Raw genomic sequence first — 17,255 nt, 5'->3', positions numbered from 1 at the left:
AGTATCCCTTCTGAGAATATAAACAGCTGGAGCTTGTTAAGGTAATTACACAGGGGAAAGGATAATGTACTGGGAAAACCTCAGAAGAATCTGATTTGTGGTTAGGGGAGAGAGATAAAAGCTCAATTAGGAACGACATGAAAATGCTGCATAGGTAGCAGTTTATCAGTAAATATCTCCACTGAGATTAAGAAAAGCAGTAGCTTAATACATTAAGTACTTCCTCGTTTGGTTAATATACTGGTAACTCCTCAAAGAATCTGTATTGTGGTGAGGGAAAGAGAAAAAAGCTCATTTAGGACCTGCTCTTACGAAGGGAGTAGGCAGCTGTATATCAGGGAGTATCCCTTCTTAGAAAAAAAACAGCTGGAGCTTGTTAAGGTAATTACACAGGGGAAAGGATAATGTAATGGGAACTCCTCAGAAGAATCTGATTTGTGGTGAGTGGAGAGAGATAAAAGCTCTTTAGGAACGACATGAACATGCTGCGTAGGTAGCTGTTTATCAGTAAATATCTCCACTGAGATTAAGAAAAGCAGTAACTTATTGAATTAAGTACTTCCTGGTATGGTTACTGTACTGGTAACTCCCCAAAAGAATCTGGATTGTGGTGAGAGAACAGGGAAAAAAGCTCATTTAGGACCTGCACTTACGAAGGGGGTAGGCAGCTGTATATCAGGGAGTAAACCTTCTGAGAATAAAAACAGCTGCAGCTTGTTAAGGTAATTACACAGGGGAAAGGATAATGTACTGGGAACTCCTCACAAGAATCTGATTTGTGGTGAGGGAACAGAGAAAAAAGCTCATTTAGGACCTGCACTTACGAAGGGGGTAGGCAGCTGTATATCAGGGAGTGTCCCTTCTGAGAATATAAACAGCTGGAGCTTGTCAAGGTAATTACACAGGGTAAGGGATAATGTACTGGGAAAACCTCAGAAGAATCTGATTTGTGGTGAGGTGTGAGAGATAAAAGCTCAATTAGGAACGACATGAAAATGCTGCATAGGTAACAGTTTATCAGTAAATATCTCCACTGAGATTAAGAAAAGCAGTAGCTTAATAAATTAAGTACTTCCTGGTTTGGTTACTGTACTGGTAACTCCTCAAAAGAATCTGTATTGTGGTGAGGGAAAGAGAAAAAAGCTCATTTAGGACCTGCACTTACGAAGGTGGTAGGCAGCTGTATATCAGGGAGTAAACCTTCTGAGAATACAAACAGCTGGAGCTTGTTAAGGTAATTACACTGGGGAAAGGATAATGTACTGGGACCTCCTCAGAAGAATCTGATTTGTGGTGAGGGAAGAGAGATAAAAGCTCATTTAGGAACGACATGAACATGCTGCATATGTAGCTGTTTATCAGTAAATATCTCCACTGAGATTAAGAAAAGCAGTAGCTTAATAAATTAAGTACTTCCTGGTATGGTTACTTTACTGGTAACTCCCCAAAAAATCTGGATTCTGGTGAGGGAACAGAGAAAAAAGCTCATTTAGGACCTGCACTTACGAAAGGGGTAGGCAGCTGTATATCAGGGAGTACCGCTTCTGAGAATAAAAACAGCTCGAGCTTGTTAAGGTAATTACACAGGGGAAAGGATAATGTACTGGGAACTCATCAGAAGAATCTGATTTGTGGTGAGGGGACAGAGATAAAAGCTCATTTATGAACGACATGAACATGCTGCGTACGTAGGTGTTTATCTGTAAATATCTCCACTCAGATTAAGAAAAGCAGTAGCTCAATAAATTAAGTACTTCCTGGTATGGTTACTGTACTGGTAACTCCCCAAAAGAATCTGGATTGTGGTGAGGGAACAGAGAAAAAAGCTCATTTAGGACCTGCACTTACGAAGGGTGTAGGCAGCTGTATATCAGGGAGTAAGCCTGAGAATAAAAACAGCTGGAGCTTGTTAAGGTAATTACACAGGGGAAAGGATAATGTACTGGGAACTCCTCAGAAGAATCTGATTTGTGGTGAGGGGAGAGAAATAAAAGCTCATTTAGGAACGACAGGAACATGATGCGTAGGTAGCTGTTTATCAGTAAATATCTCCACTGAGATTAAGAAAAGCAGTAGCTTAATAAATTAAGTACTTCCTGGTATGGTTACTGTACTGGTAACTCCTCAAAAGAATCTGGATTGTGGTTAGGGAACAGAGAAACAATGCTCATTTAGGACCTGCACTTACGAAGGCGGTAGGCAGCTGTATATCAGGGAGTAAACCTTCTGAGAATAATAACAGCTGGAGCTTGTTAAGGTAATTACACAGGGGAAAGGATAATGTACTGGGAACTCCTCAGAAGAATCTGATTTGTGGTGAGGGGAGAGAGATAAAATCTCATTTAGGAACGATATGAACATGCTGCGTAGGTAGCTGTTTATCAGTAAATATCTCCACTGAGATTAAGAAAAGCAGTATCTTAATAAATTACCTACTTCCTGATATGGTTACTGTACTGGTAACTCCCCAAAAGAATCTGGATTGTGGTGAGGGAACAGAGAAAAAATCTCATTTAAGACCTGCACTTACGAAGGGGGTAGGCAGTTATATATCAGTGAGTAAACCTTCTGAGAATAAAAACAGCTGGAGCTTGTTAAGGTAATTACACAGGGGAAAGGATAATGTACTGGGAACTCCTCAGAAGAATCTGATTTGTGGTGAGGGGAGAGAGATAAAAGCTCATTTAGGAACGACATGAACATGCTGCGTAGGTAGCTGTTTATCAGTAAATATCTCCACTGAGATTAAGAAAAGCAGTAGCTTAATAAATTAAGTATTTCCTTGTATGGTTACTGTACTGGTAACTCCCCAAAAGAATCTGGATTGTGGTGAGGGAAGAGAGAAAAAAGCTCATTTAGGACCTGCACTTACGAAGGCGGTAGGCAGCTGTATATCAGGGAGTAAACCTTCTGAGAATAATAACAGCTGGAGCTTGTTAAGGTAATTACACAGGGGAAAGGATAATGTACTGGGAACTCCTCAGAAGAATCTGATTTGTGGTGAGGGGAGAGAGATAAAATCTCATTTAGGAACGATATGAACATGCTGCGTAGGTAGCTGTTTATCAGTAAATATCTCCACTGAGATTAAGAAAAGCAGTATCTTAATAAATTACCTAATTCCTGATATGGTTACTGTACTGGTAACTCCCCAAAAGAATCCGGATTGTGGTGAGGGAACAGAGAAAAAAGCTCATTTAAGACCTGCACTTACGAAGGGGGTAGGCAGTTATATATCAGTGAGTAAACCTTCTGAGAATAAAAACAGCTGGAGCTTGTTAAGGTAATTACACAGGGGAAAGGATAATGTACTGGGAACTCCTCAGAAGAATCTGATTTGTGGTGAGGGGAGAGAGATAAAAGCTCATTTAGGAACGACATGAACATGCTGCGTAGTTAGCTGTTTATCAGTAAATATCTCCACTGAGATTAAGAAAAGCAGTAGCTTAATAAATTAAGTATTTCCTTGTATGGTTACTGTACTGGTAACTCCCCAAAAGAATCTGGATTGTGGTGAGGGAAGAGAGAAAAAAGCTCATTTAGGACCTGCACTTACGAAGGGGGTAGGCAGCTGTATATCAGGGAGTAAACCTTCTGAGAATAAATGTATACTCACCGAACAAAAGAGGCCCGACATATGTCAAGCAAATTCTCACAGAATTACAGAGCAAGATAGATGCAAACACAATCATAGTGGGTGACTTTAATACTCCTCTCTCTCCAATAGACAGATCCAACACCCAGAGGATTAGTAAGGGAGCTGAGGACCTAAATAACACCATTTCCCAAATGGATCTAATAGACCTATATAGAACCTTCCACACTACAGAGACCCAATACACCTTCTTTTCAGCAGCCCATGGATCATATTCCAAAATAGACCACGTCATAGCCCACACAAAGAACCTCAGCAAATACAAAAGTATTGACATCATCCCATGTATTATATCTGATCACAGTGGATTAAAGTTAACCCTCAACAACAAAGGATACCACAGAGCCTATACACACTCTTGGAGGCTAAACCCCACGCTGCTATCCAACACTTGGGCCACAGATCAAATTAAAGATGAAATCAAGGAATTCATAAGCCACAATGACAAAGAAAACACATCACAAAGAAACCTATGGGACACAGCTAAGGCAGTACTGAGGGGCAAGATCATTGCACTCAGTACCCACATTAAAAGAATGGAAGCAGAGCAGGTGAATACACTCACGATGAAACTAAAACAACTGGAGAAACAAGAAATGACAGAATCTAAAACGACTAGGAGGGGAGAGATTACAAAGATTAAAGAAGAGATAAATCTGATTGAAAATAGAAAGACCATTCAACAAATAAATAAGACTAAATGCTGGTTCTTTGAGAAAATAAACAAAATTGACAGGCCCCTTGCAAGACTCACAAAAAAAAGAAGAGAAGAGACTCATATTCGTAAAATCAGGGACTCCACAGGAAAAATTACGACAAGTACACACGATATTCAAAAAATCATAAGGAGCTATTTCCAAAACCTCTACTCAGCAAAAAACAATAATTTTACAGAAATGGATCAATTCTTAGAGAAGTACAAACTGCCCAAACTGAACCAAGAAGAAATAAGTCAACTAAATAAACCAATAACTTACAGTGAGATACAAGAGGTAATCAAGAACCTCCCTACTAAGAAGAGCCCAGGCCCAGATGGATTCACCAATGAATTCTACAAAACCTTTAGTGAGGAGCTAATTCCAATACTCCTCAAACTCTTCCGCGAAATAGAAACGGAGGGAGAAATCCCGAACTCATTCTATGAAGCTAATATCATACTCATCCCCAAACCAGGCAAAGATCCAACAAAAAAAGAGAACTACAGACCAATATCACTAATGAACACAGATGCAAAGCTTCTCAATAAAATATTAGCTAACAGGATCCAGAAACTGATTAAGAATATCATACATCATGACCAATTAGGCTTCATCCCTCAGTCACAAGGATGGTTCAACATCCGTAAATCAATCAATGTAATTCACCACATAAACAGAACTAAAATCAAGAATCACATTGTTATCTCAGTTGATGCCCAAAAAGCCTTCGACAAAATACAACATCCATACCTATTAAAAGCTTTGGAGAGAACAGGAATAGATGGAACATTCCTCAAAACAATAAAAGCCATATACAACAGACCAACTGCTAATATCATATTAAATGGAGAGAAACTTAAATCATTCCCCCTAAACACAGGAACAAGACAAGGATGCCCACTCTCCCCACTTCTGTTCAACATAGTGCTGGAATCCCTAGCCATAGCAATAAGGCAAGAGGAGGACATCAAAGGGATCCACGTCGGCAAGGAAGAAATCAAGTTATCCCTATTCGCAGACGACATGATCTTATATCTCAAGGACCCAAAAAACTCAGTACCCAAACTCCTACATCTAATAAACCAATTTGGCAAAGTAGCAGGATACAAAATCAATCCACAAAAGTCAGCAGCTTTTCTGTACACCAGCAATAGACAAACAGAAAAGGAAATTATGGAAACAATTCCATTTACAGTAGCCAAAAAAAGAATAAAGTACCTAGGGATCAACTTAACCAAGGACGTGACGGACCTATTCAATGAAAACTACAAAAATCTAATAAGGGAAATCAAAGAAGACACAAGGAGATGGAAAGACCTCCCATGCTCATGGGTAGGCAGAATCAATATAGTGAAAATGGCCATATTGCCCAAATTGTTATACAAATTCAATGCAATACCAATCAAAATCCCAGCCACATTCTTCACTGAAATAGAGAAACCAGTCCATAAATTCATATGGAACAGCAAAAAAACTAGAATAGCCAAAGCAATTCTAGGCAAAAAACATAGTGCAGGAGGTATCACCATACCAGACTTCAAGCTCTACTACAAGGCCATCATAACAAAAACAGCATGGTATTGGTATAAAAACAGATCGGAAGACCAGTGGATTAGAATTGAAGACCCAGAAATAAAACCGCACTCTTACAGCAAACTGATATTCGACAAAGGAGCTAAAGACATACAATGGAATAAACATAGCCTCTTCAACTACTGGTGCTGGGAGAACTGGGCAGCCATATGCAGAAAACTCAAAGTAGACCCAAGCCTATCACCATGCACCAAGATCAACTCAAAATGGATCAAGGACCTCAACATCAGACCTGAATCCTTGAAACTACTGAAGGACAGAGTAGGAAAGACACTAGAACTTATAGGCACAGGAAGGAACTTCCTGAATAGAGTCCCAGGGGCACAACAAATAGGGGAAAGACTCAACAAATGGGACTACTACAAATTAAAAAGTTTCTGCACAGCTAAGGTCATAGCCACCAAAATAGAAAGACAGCCAACGATATGGGAAAGGATATTTACCAGCACAGCAACAGACAAAGGCCTGATATCTGTCATCTACAGAGAACTCAAAAAACTAAGCCCCTCCAAGCCCAATAAACCTATTAGGAAATGGGCAAAAGAGCTAAAGAGAGACTTCACAAGAGAAGATATAAAAATGGCAAAGAAACACATGAGGAAATGCTCAACATCCCTGCTAGTAAAGGAAATGCAAATAAAAACAACCCTGAGATACCACCTCAGCCCAGTTAGAATGGCCTATACTCTGAACTCAGGAAACAACAAATGCTGGAGGGGCTGTGGGGAAAGAGGAACCCTTCTCCATTGTTGGTGGGAGTGCAAATTAGTACAACCACTTTGGAGAACAGTATGGAGGTTTCTCAAAAAGCTCAATATAGACCTACCCTATGACCCAGCCATACCACTCCTAGGCATCTATCCTAAACAGCAAAACCCAAGATATCAAAAGGACATTTGTACTTCCATGTTTATTGCGGCACAATTCACAATAGCCAAAATTTGGAAACAACCCAGATGCCCCTCCACAGATGAATGGATCCAAAAAATATGGTACTTATACACAATGGAATACTACATAGCGATTAGGAATGGTGAAATACTGTTATACGCAGGGAAATGGTCAGAAATCGAACAAATAATGTTGAGCGAGACAAGCCTAGAACACAGAAAACAAAGGGGCATGATCTCCCTGATATATGACTGTTAACAAAGGGAGATGGAGAGACAGTAGAGACCAAGTCTGTGAACACTGTATATGTGCTTGATACATTGTAAATTGCATATGGGTCTACCTGACCTAGACAAGGGATGGAAAAACAGGTTGTAAGATATCACAAGAAATGTACACACTGCCCTACTATGTAACTGTACTCTCATTGCACAACACCGTGTAAAAAAATTTTTTTTTGCTTAATTAATAATAAAAAAAATTAAAAAAAAAAGAAGAATCTGATTTGTGGTGAGGGGAGAGAGATAAAAGCTCATTTAGGAACGACATGAACATACTGCGTAGGTAGCTGTTTATCAGTAAATATCTCCACTGAGATTAAGAAAAGCAGTAGCTTAATAAATTACGTACTTCCTGGTATGGTTACTGTACTGGTAACTCCCCAAAAGAATCTGGATTGTGGTGAGGGAACAGAGAAAAAAGCTCATTTAGGACCTGCACTTACGAAGGGGATAGGCAGCTGTATATCAGGGAGTAAACATGAGAATAAAAACAGCTGGAGCTTCTTAAGGTAATTACACAGGGAAAAGGATAATGTACTGGGAACTCCTCAGAAGAATCTGATTTGTGTTGAGGGGAGAGAGATAAAAGCTCATTTAGGAACGACATGAACATGCTGCGTAGGTAGCTGTTTATCAGTAAATATCTCCACTGAGATTAAGAAAAGCAGTAGCTTAATAAATTAAGTACCTCCTGGTATGGTTACTGTACTGGTAACTCCCCAAAAGAATCTGGATTGAGGTGAGGAAACAGAGAAAAAAGGTCATTTAGGACCTGCACTTACGAAGGGGTAGGCAGCTGTATATCAGGGAGTATCCGTTCTTAGACAAAAAACAGCTGGAACTTTTTAAGGTAATTACACTGGGGAAAGGATAATGTACTGGGAACTCCTCAGAAGAATCTGATTTGTTTTGAGGGGAGAGAGATAAAAGGTCATTAAGGAATGACATGAACATGCTGCGTAGGTAGCTGTTTATCAGTAAATATCTCCACTGAGATTAAGAAAAGCAGTAGCTTAATAAATTAAGTACTTCCTGGTATGGTTACTGTACTGATAACTCCCCAAAGAATCTGGATTGTGGTGAGGGAACTGAGAAAAAAGCTCATTTAGGACCTGCACTCACGAAGGAGGTAGGCAGCTGTATATCAGGGAGTAAACCTTCTGAGAATAAAAACAGCTGGAGCTTGTTAAGGTAATTACACAGGGGAAAGGATAATGTACTGGGAACTCCTTAGAAGAATCTGATTTGTGGTGAGGGAACAGAGAAAAAAGCTCATTTAGGACCTGCACTTACGAAGGGGGTAGGCAGCTATATATCAGGGAGTAAACCTTCTGAGAATAAAAACAGCTGAAGCTTGTTAAGGTAATTACACAGGGGAAAGGATAATGTACTGGGAACTCCTCAGAAGAATCTGATTTGTGGTGAGGGGAGAGAGATAAAATCTCATTTAGGAACGACATGAACATGCTGTGTAGGTAGCTGTTTATCAGTAAATATCTCCACTGAGATTAAGGAAAGCAGTAGCTTAATAAATTAAGTACTTCCTGGTATGGTTACTGTACTGGTAACTCCCCAAAAGAATCTGGATTGTGGTGAGGGAACAGAGAAAAAAGCTCATTTAGGACCTGCACTTACGAAGGGGCTAGGCAGCTGTATATCAGGGAGTATCCCTTTTGAGAATAAAAACGGCTGGGGCTTGTTAATATAATTACACAGGGGAAAGGATAATGTACTGGGAACTCCTCAGAAGAATCTGATTGTGGTGAGGGGAGAGAGATAAAAGCTCATTTAGGAACGACATGAAAATGCTGCCTAGGTAGCGGTTCATCAGTAAATATCTCCACTGAGATTAAGAAAAGCATTAGCTTAATAAATTAAGTACTTCCTGGTTTGGTTACTGTACTGGTAACTACCCAAAAGAATCTGGATTGTGGTGAGGGAAAAGAGAAAAAAGCTCATTTAGGACCTGCACTTACGAAGGGGGTAGTCAGCTGTATATCAGGGAGTAAACCTTCTGAGAATAAAAACAGCTGCAGCTTGGTAAGGTAATTACACAGGGGAAATGATAATGTACTGGGAACTCCTCACAAGAATCTGATTTGTGGTGAGGGAACAGAGAAAAAGCTCATTTAGGACCTGCACTTACGAAAGGGGGTAGGCAGCTGTATATCAGGGAGTAAACCTCTGAGAATAAAAACAGCTGGAGCTTGTTAAGGTAATTACACAGGGGAAAAGATAATGTACTGGGAACTACTCAGAAGAATCTGATTTGTGGTGAGAGGAGAGGGATAAAAGCTCATTTAGGAACGACATGAACATGCTGCGTATGTAGCTCTTTATCAGTAAATATCTCCACTGAGATTAAGAAAAGCAGTAGCTTAATAATTAAGTACTTCCTGGTATGGTTACTGTACTGGGTAACTCCCCAAAAGAATCTGGATTGTGGTGAGGGAACAGAGAAAAAAGCTCATCTAGGACCTGCTATTACGAAGGGGGTAGGCAGCTGTCTATCAGGGAGTAAAACTTCTGAGAATAAAAATAACTGGAGCTTGTTAAGGTAATTACACAGGGTAAATGATAATGTACTGGGAACTCCTCAGAAGAATCTGATTGTGGTGAGGGAACAGAGAAAAATGCTCATTTAGGACCTGCACTTACGAAGGGGGTAGGCAGCTATATATCAGGGAGTAAACCTTCTGAGAATAAAAACAGCTGAAGCTTGTTAAGGTAATTACACAGGGGAAAGGACAATGTACTGGGAACTCCTCAGAAGAATCTGATTTGTGGTGAGGGGAGAGAGATAACAGCTCATTTAGGAACGACATGAAAATGCTGCCTAGGTAGCTGTTTGTCAGTAAATATCTCCACTGAGAATAAGAAAAGCAGTAGCTTAATAAATTAAGTACTTCCTGGTATGGTTACTGTACTGGTAACTCCCAAAAGAATCTGGATTGTGGTGAGGGAAGAGAGAAAAAAGCTCATTTAGGACCTGCAGTTACGAAGGGGGTAGGAAGATGTTTATCAGGGAGTATCCCTTCTGAGAATAAAAAACAGCTGGGCTTGTTAAGGTTATTACACAGGGGAAAGGATAATGTACTGGGAACTCCTCAAAGAATCTGATTTGTGGTGAGGTGAGAGATAAAAGCTCATTTAGGAACGACATGAAAATGCTGCAAAGGTAGCTGTTTATCAGTAAATATCTCCACTGAGATTAAGAAAAGAATTAGCTTAATAAATTAAGTACTTCTTGGTATGGTTACTGTACTGGTAACTCCCCAAAAGAATCTGTATTGTGGTGAGGGAACAGAGAAAAAACCACATTTAGAACCTGCTATTACGAAGGGGGTAGGCAGCTGTCTACCAGGGAGTAAAACTTCTGAGAATAAAAATAGCTGGAGCTTGTTAAGTTAATTACACAGGGAAATGATTATGTACTGGGAACTCCTCAGAAGAATCTGATTTGGGGTGAGGGAGAGAAAAAAGCTCATTTAGGACGACATGAATGGTAGGTAGCTGTTGTCAGATATCCTTCTGAGAATAAAACAGCTAGCTTAATAAATTAAGTACTTCCTGGTATGGTTACTGTACTGGTAACTCCCAAAAGAATCTGGATTGTGGTGAGGGAAGAGAGAAAAAAGCTCATTTAGGACCTGCAGTTACGAAGGTAGGAAGATGTTTATCAGGGAGTATCCCTTCTGAGATAAGAAAAACAGCTGGGCTTGTTAAGGTTATTACACAGGGGAAAGGATAATGTACTGGGAACTCCTCAGAAGAATCTGATTTGTGGTGAGGTGAGAGAGATAAAAGCTCATTTAGGAACGACATGAAAATGCTGCAAAGGTAGCTGTTTATCAGTAAATATCTCCACTGAGATTAAGAAAAGAATTAGCTTAATAAATTAAGTACTTCTTGGTATGGTTACTGTACTGGTAACTCCCCAAAAGAATCTGGATTGTGGTGAGGGAACAGAGAAAAAAGCTCATTTAGGACCTGCACTTACCAAGGGGGTAGGCAGCTATATATCAGGGAGTAAACCTTCTGAGAATAAAAACAGCTGGGGCTTGTTAAGGTAATTACACAGGGGAAAGGATAATGTACTGGGAACTCCTCAGAAGAATCTGATTTGTGGTGAGGGGAGACAGATAAAAGCTCATTTAGGAACGACATGAACATGCTGCATAGGTAGCTGTTTATCAGTAAAGATCTTCACTGAGATTAAGAAAAGCAGTAGCTTAATAAATTAAGTATTTCGTGGTATGGTTACTGTACTGGTATCTCCCCAAAAGAATCTGGATTGTGGTGAAGGAACAGAGAAAAATGCTCATTTAGGACCTGCATTTACGAAGGTAGGCAGCTGTATATCAGGGCGTAAACCTTCTGAGAATAAAAACAGCTGGAGCTTATTAAGGTAAATACACATCGTTTGGTTAATATACTGGGAACTCCTCAGAAGAATCTGATTTGTGGTGAGGGGAGAGAGATAAAAGCTCATTTAGGAACGACATGAAAATGCTGAATAGGTAGCTGTTTATCAGTAAATATCTCTACTGAGATTAAGAAAAGCAGTAGCTTAATAAATTAAGTACTTCCTGGTATGGTTACTGTACTGGTAACTCCCCAAAAGAATCTGGATTGTGGTGAGGGAAAGAGAAAAAAGCTCATTTATGACCTGTACTTATGAAGGGGGAAGGCAGCAGTATATCAGGGAGTATCCCTTCTTAGATTAAAAAAGCAGTAACTTGGAGCTTGTTAAAGTAATTACACAGAAGAAAGGATAATGTACTGGGAACTCCTCAGAAGAATTTGATTTGTGGTGAGTGGAGAGAGATAAAAGCTCATTTAGGAACGACATGAACATGCTGCGTAGGTAGCTATTTATCAGTATATTTCTCCACTGAGATTAAGAAAAGCAGTAGCTTAATAAATTAAATACTTCCTGGTATGGTTACTATACTGGTAACTCCCCAAAATAATCTGGATTGTGGTGAGGGAACAGAGAATAAAGCTCATTTAGGATCTGCACTTAAGAAGGGGGTAGGCAGCTGTATATCAGGGAGTAAACCTTCTGAGAATAAAAACAGCTGGAGCTTGTTAAGGTAATTACACAGGGGAAATGATAATGTACTGGGAACTCCTCAGAAGAATCTGATTTGTGGTGAGGTAACAGAGAAAAAAGCTCATTTAGGACCTGCACTTACGAAGGGGGTAGGCAGCTGTATATCAGGGAGTATCCCTTCTGAGAATAAAAACAGCTGGAGCTTGTTAAGGTAATTACACAGGGGAAAGGATAATGTACTGTTAACTCCTCAGAAGATTCTGATTTGTGGTGAGGGGAGAGAGATAAAAGTTTATATGGGAACGACATGAACATGCTGTGTAGGTAGCTGTTTATCAGTACATATCTCCACTGAGATTAAGAGAGGCAGTAGCTTAATAAATTAAGTACTTCCTGGTATGGTTACTTTACTGATAACTCCCCAAAAGAATCTGGATTGTGGTGAGGGAACAGAGAAAAAAGCTCATTTAGGACCTGCACTTACGAAGGGGGTAGGCAGCTGTATATCAGGGAGTAAACCTTCAGAGAACAAAAACAGGTGGAGCTTGTTAAGGTAATTACACAGGGGAAATGATAATGTACTGGGAACTACTCAGAAGAATCTGATTTGTGTTGAGAGGAGAGAGATAAAAGCTCATTTAGGAACGACATGAACATGCTGCGTATGTAGCTGTTTATCAATAAATATCTCCACTGAGATTATGAAAAGCAGTAGCTTAATAAATTAAGTACTTCCTGGTATGGTTACTGTACTGGTAACTCCCCAAAAGAATCTGGATTGTGGTGAGGGAACAGAGAAAAAAGCTCATTTAGGACCTGCACTTACGAAAGGGGTAGGCAGCTGTATATCAGGGAGTAAACTTTCTGAGAATAAAAACATCTGGGGGATGTTAAGGTAATTACACAGGGGAAAGGATAATGTACTGGGAACTCCTCAGAAGAATCTGATTTGTGTTGAGGGGAAAGAGATAAAAGCTCATTTAGGAACGACATGAACATGCTGCGTATGTAGCTATTTATCAGTAAATATCTCCACTGAGATTAAGAAAAGCAGTAGCTTAATAAATTAAGTACTTCCTGGTATGGTTACTGTACTTGTAACTCCCCAAAAAGTCTGGATTCTTGTGAGGGAACAGAGAAAAAAGCTCATTTAGGACCTGCAATTACGAAGGGGGTAGGCAGCTGTATATCAGGGAGTACCGCTTCTGAGAATAAAAACAGCTCGAGCTTGTTAAGGTAATTACACAGGGGAAAGGATAATGTACTGGGAACTCCTCAGAAGAATCTGATTTGTGGTGAGGGGAGAGAGATAATAGCTCATTTAGGATCGACATGCACATGCTGCGTAGGTAGCTGTTTATCAGTAAATATCTTCATTGAGATTAAGAAAAGCAGTAGCTTAATAAATTAAGTACTTCCTGGTATGGTTACTGTACTGGTAACTCCCCAAAAGAATCTGGATTGTGGTGAGGGAACAGAGAAAAAAGCTCATTTAGGACCTGCTATTACGAAGGGGGTAGGCAGCTGTCTATCAGGGAGTAAAACTTCTGAGAATAAAAACACCTGGAGCTTGTTAAGGTAATTACACAGGGGAAAGGATAATGTACTGGGAACTGCTCAGAAGAATCTGATTTGTGGTGAGGGAACAGAGAAAAAAGCTCATTTACGACCTGCACTTAAAAAGGGGGTAGGCAGCTGTATATCAGGGAGTAAACCTTCTGAGAATAAAAACAGCTGGAGCTTGTTAAGTTAATAACACAGGGGAAAGGATAATGTACTAGGAACTCCTCAGAAGAATTTGATTTGTGGTGAGTGGAGAGAGATAAAAGCTCATTTATGAACGACATGAACATGCTGCGTAGGTAGCTGTTTATCAGTAAATATCTCCACTGAGATTAAGAAAAGCAGTAGCTTAATAAATTAAGTATTTCCTTGTATGGTTACTGTACTGGTAACTCCCCAAAAGAATCTGGATTGTGGTGAGGGAAGAGAGAAAAAAGCTCATTTAGGACCTGCACTTACGAAGGCGGTAGGCAGCTGTATATCAGGGAGTAAACCTTCTGAGAATAATACAGCTGGAGCTTGTTAAGGTAATTACACAGGGGAAAGGATAATGTACTGGGAACTCCTCAGAAGAATCTGATTTGTGGTGAGGGGAGAGAGATAAAATCTCATTTAGGAACGATATGAACATGCTGCGTAGGTAGCTGTTTATCAGTAAATATCTCACTGAGATTAAGAAAAGCAGTATCTTAATAAATTACCTAATTCCTGATATGGTTACTGTACTGGTAACTCCCCAAAAGAATCCGGATTGTGGTGAGGGAACAGAGAAAAAAGCTCATTTAAGACCTGCACTTACGAAGGGGGTAGGCAGTTATATATCAGTGAGTAAACCTTCTGAGAATAAAAACAGCTGAGCTTGTTAAGGTAATTACACAGGGGAAAGGATAATGTACTGGGAACTCCTCAGAAGAATCTGATTTGTGGTGAGGGGAGAGAGATAAAAGCTCATTTAGGAACGACATGAACATGCTGCGTAGTTAGCTGTTTATCAGTAAATATCTCACTGAGATTAAGAAAAGCAGTAGCTTAATAAATTAAGTATTTCCTTGTATGGTTACTGTACTGGTAACTCCCCAAAAGAATCTGGATTGTGGTGAGGGAAGAGAGAAAAAAGCTCATTTAGGACCTGCACTTACGAAGGGGGTAGGCAGCTGTATATCAGGGAGTAAACCTTCTGAGAATAAATGTATACTCACCGAACAAAAGAGGCCCGACATATGTCAAGCAAATTCTCACAGAATTACAGAGCAAGATAGATGCAAACACAATCATAGTGGGTGACTTTAATACTCCTCTCTCTCCAATAGACAGATCCAACACCCAGAGGATTAGTAAGGGAGCTGAGGACCTAAATAACACCATTTCCCAAATGGATCTAATAGACCTATATAGAACCTTCCACACTACAGAGACCCAATACACCTTCTTTTCAGCAGCCCATGGATCATATTCCAAAATAGACCACGTCATAGCCCACACAAAGAACCTCAGCAAATACAAAAGTATTGACATCATCCATGTATTATATCTGATCACAGTGGATTAAAGTTAACCCTCAACAACAAAGGATACCACAGAGCCTATACACACTCTTGGAGGCTAAACCCCACGCTGCTATCCAACACTTGGGCCACAGATCAAATTAAAGATGAAATCAAGGAATTCATAAGCCACAATGACAAAGAAAACACATCACAAAGAAACCTATGGGACACAGCTAAGGCAGTACTGAGGGGCAAGATCATTGCACTCAGTACCCACATTAAAAGAATGGAAGCAGAGCAGGTGAATACACTCACGATGAAACTAAAACAACTGGAGAAACAAGAAATGACAGAATCTAAAACGACTAGGAGGGGAGAGATTACAAAGATTAAAGAAGAGATAAATCTGATTGAAAATAGAAAGACCATTCAACAAATAAATAAGACTAAATGCTGGTTCTTTGAGAAAATAAACAAAATTGACAGGCCCCTTGCAAGACTCACAAAAAAAAGAAGAGAAGAGACTCATATTCGTAAAATCAGGGACTCCACAGGAAAAATTACGACAAGTACACACGATATTCAAAAAATCATAAGGAGCTATTTCCAAAACCTCTACTCAGCAAAAAACAATAATTTTACAGAAATGGATCAATTCTTAGAGAAGTACAAACTGCCCAAACTGAACCAAGAAGAAATAAGTCAACTAAATAAACCAATAACTTACAGTGAGATACAAGAGGTAATCAAGAACCTCCCTACTAAGAAGAGCCCAGGCCCCAGATGGATTCACCAATGAATTCTACAAAACCTTTAGTGAGGAGCTAATTCCAATACTCCTCAAACTCTTCCGCGAAATAGAAACGGAGGGAGAAATCCCGAACTCATTCTATGAAGCTAATATCATACTCATCCCCAAACCAGGCAAAGATCCAACAAAAAAAGAGAACTACAGACCAATATCACTAATGAACACAGATGCAAAGCTTCTCAATAAAATATTAGCTAACAGGATCCAGAAACTGATTAAGAATATCATACATCATGACCAATTAGGCTTCATCCCTCAGTCACAAGGATGGTTCAACATCCGTAAATCAATCAATGTAATTCACCACATAAACAGAACTAAAATCAAGAATCACATTGTTATCTCAGTTGATGCCCAAAAAGCCTTCGACAAATACAACATCCATACCTATTAAAAGCTTTGGAGAGAACAGGAATAGATGGAACATTCCTCAAAACAATAAAAGCCATATACAACAGACCAACTGCTAATATCATATTAAATGGAGAGAACTTAAATCATTCCCCCTAAACACAGGAACAAGACAAGGATGCCCACTCTCCCCACTTCTGTTCAACATAGTGCTGGAATCCCTAGCCATAGCAATAAGGCAAGAGGAGGACATCAAAGGGATCCACGTCGGCAAGGAAGAAATCAAGTTATCCCTATTCGCAGACGACATGATCTTATATCTCAAGGACCCAAAAAACTCAGTACCCAAACTCCTACATCTAATAAACCAATTTGGCAAAGTAGCAGGATACAAAATCAATCCACAAAAGTCAGCAGCTTTTCTGTACACCAGCAATAGACAAACAGAAAGGAAATTATGGAAACAATTCCATTTACAGTAGCCAAAAAAAGAATAAAGTACCTAGGGATCAACTTAACCAAGGACGTGACGGACCTATTCAATGAAAACTACAAAATCTAATAAGGGAAATCAAAGAAGACACAAGGAGATGGAAAGACCTCCATGCTCATGGGTAGGCAGAATCAATATAGTGAAAATGGCCATATTGCCCAAATTGTTATACAAATTCAATGCAATACCAATCAAAATCCCAGCCACATTCTTCACTGAATAGAGAAACCAGTCCATAAATTCATATGGAACAGCAAAAAAAACTAGAATAGCCAAAGCAATTCTAGGCAAAAAAACATAGTGCAGGAGGTATCACATACCAGACTTCAAGCTCTACTACAAGGCCATCATAACAAAAACAGCATGGTATTGGTAT

The sequence above is a fragment of the Perognathus longimembris genome, chromosome 10, assembly GCF_023159225.1.
Source record: "Perognathus longimembris pacificus isolate PPM17 chromosome 10, ASM2315922v1, whole genome shotgun sequence".
NCBI classification, from domain to species: Eukaryota; Metazoa; Chordata; class Mammalia; order Rodentia; family Heteromyidae; genus Perognathus; species Perognathus longimembris.
This window is presented reverse-complemented; position numbering follows the sequence as displayed.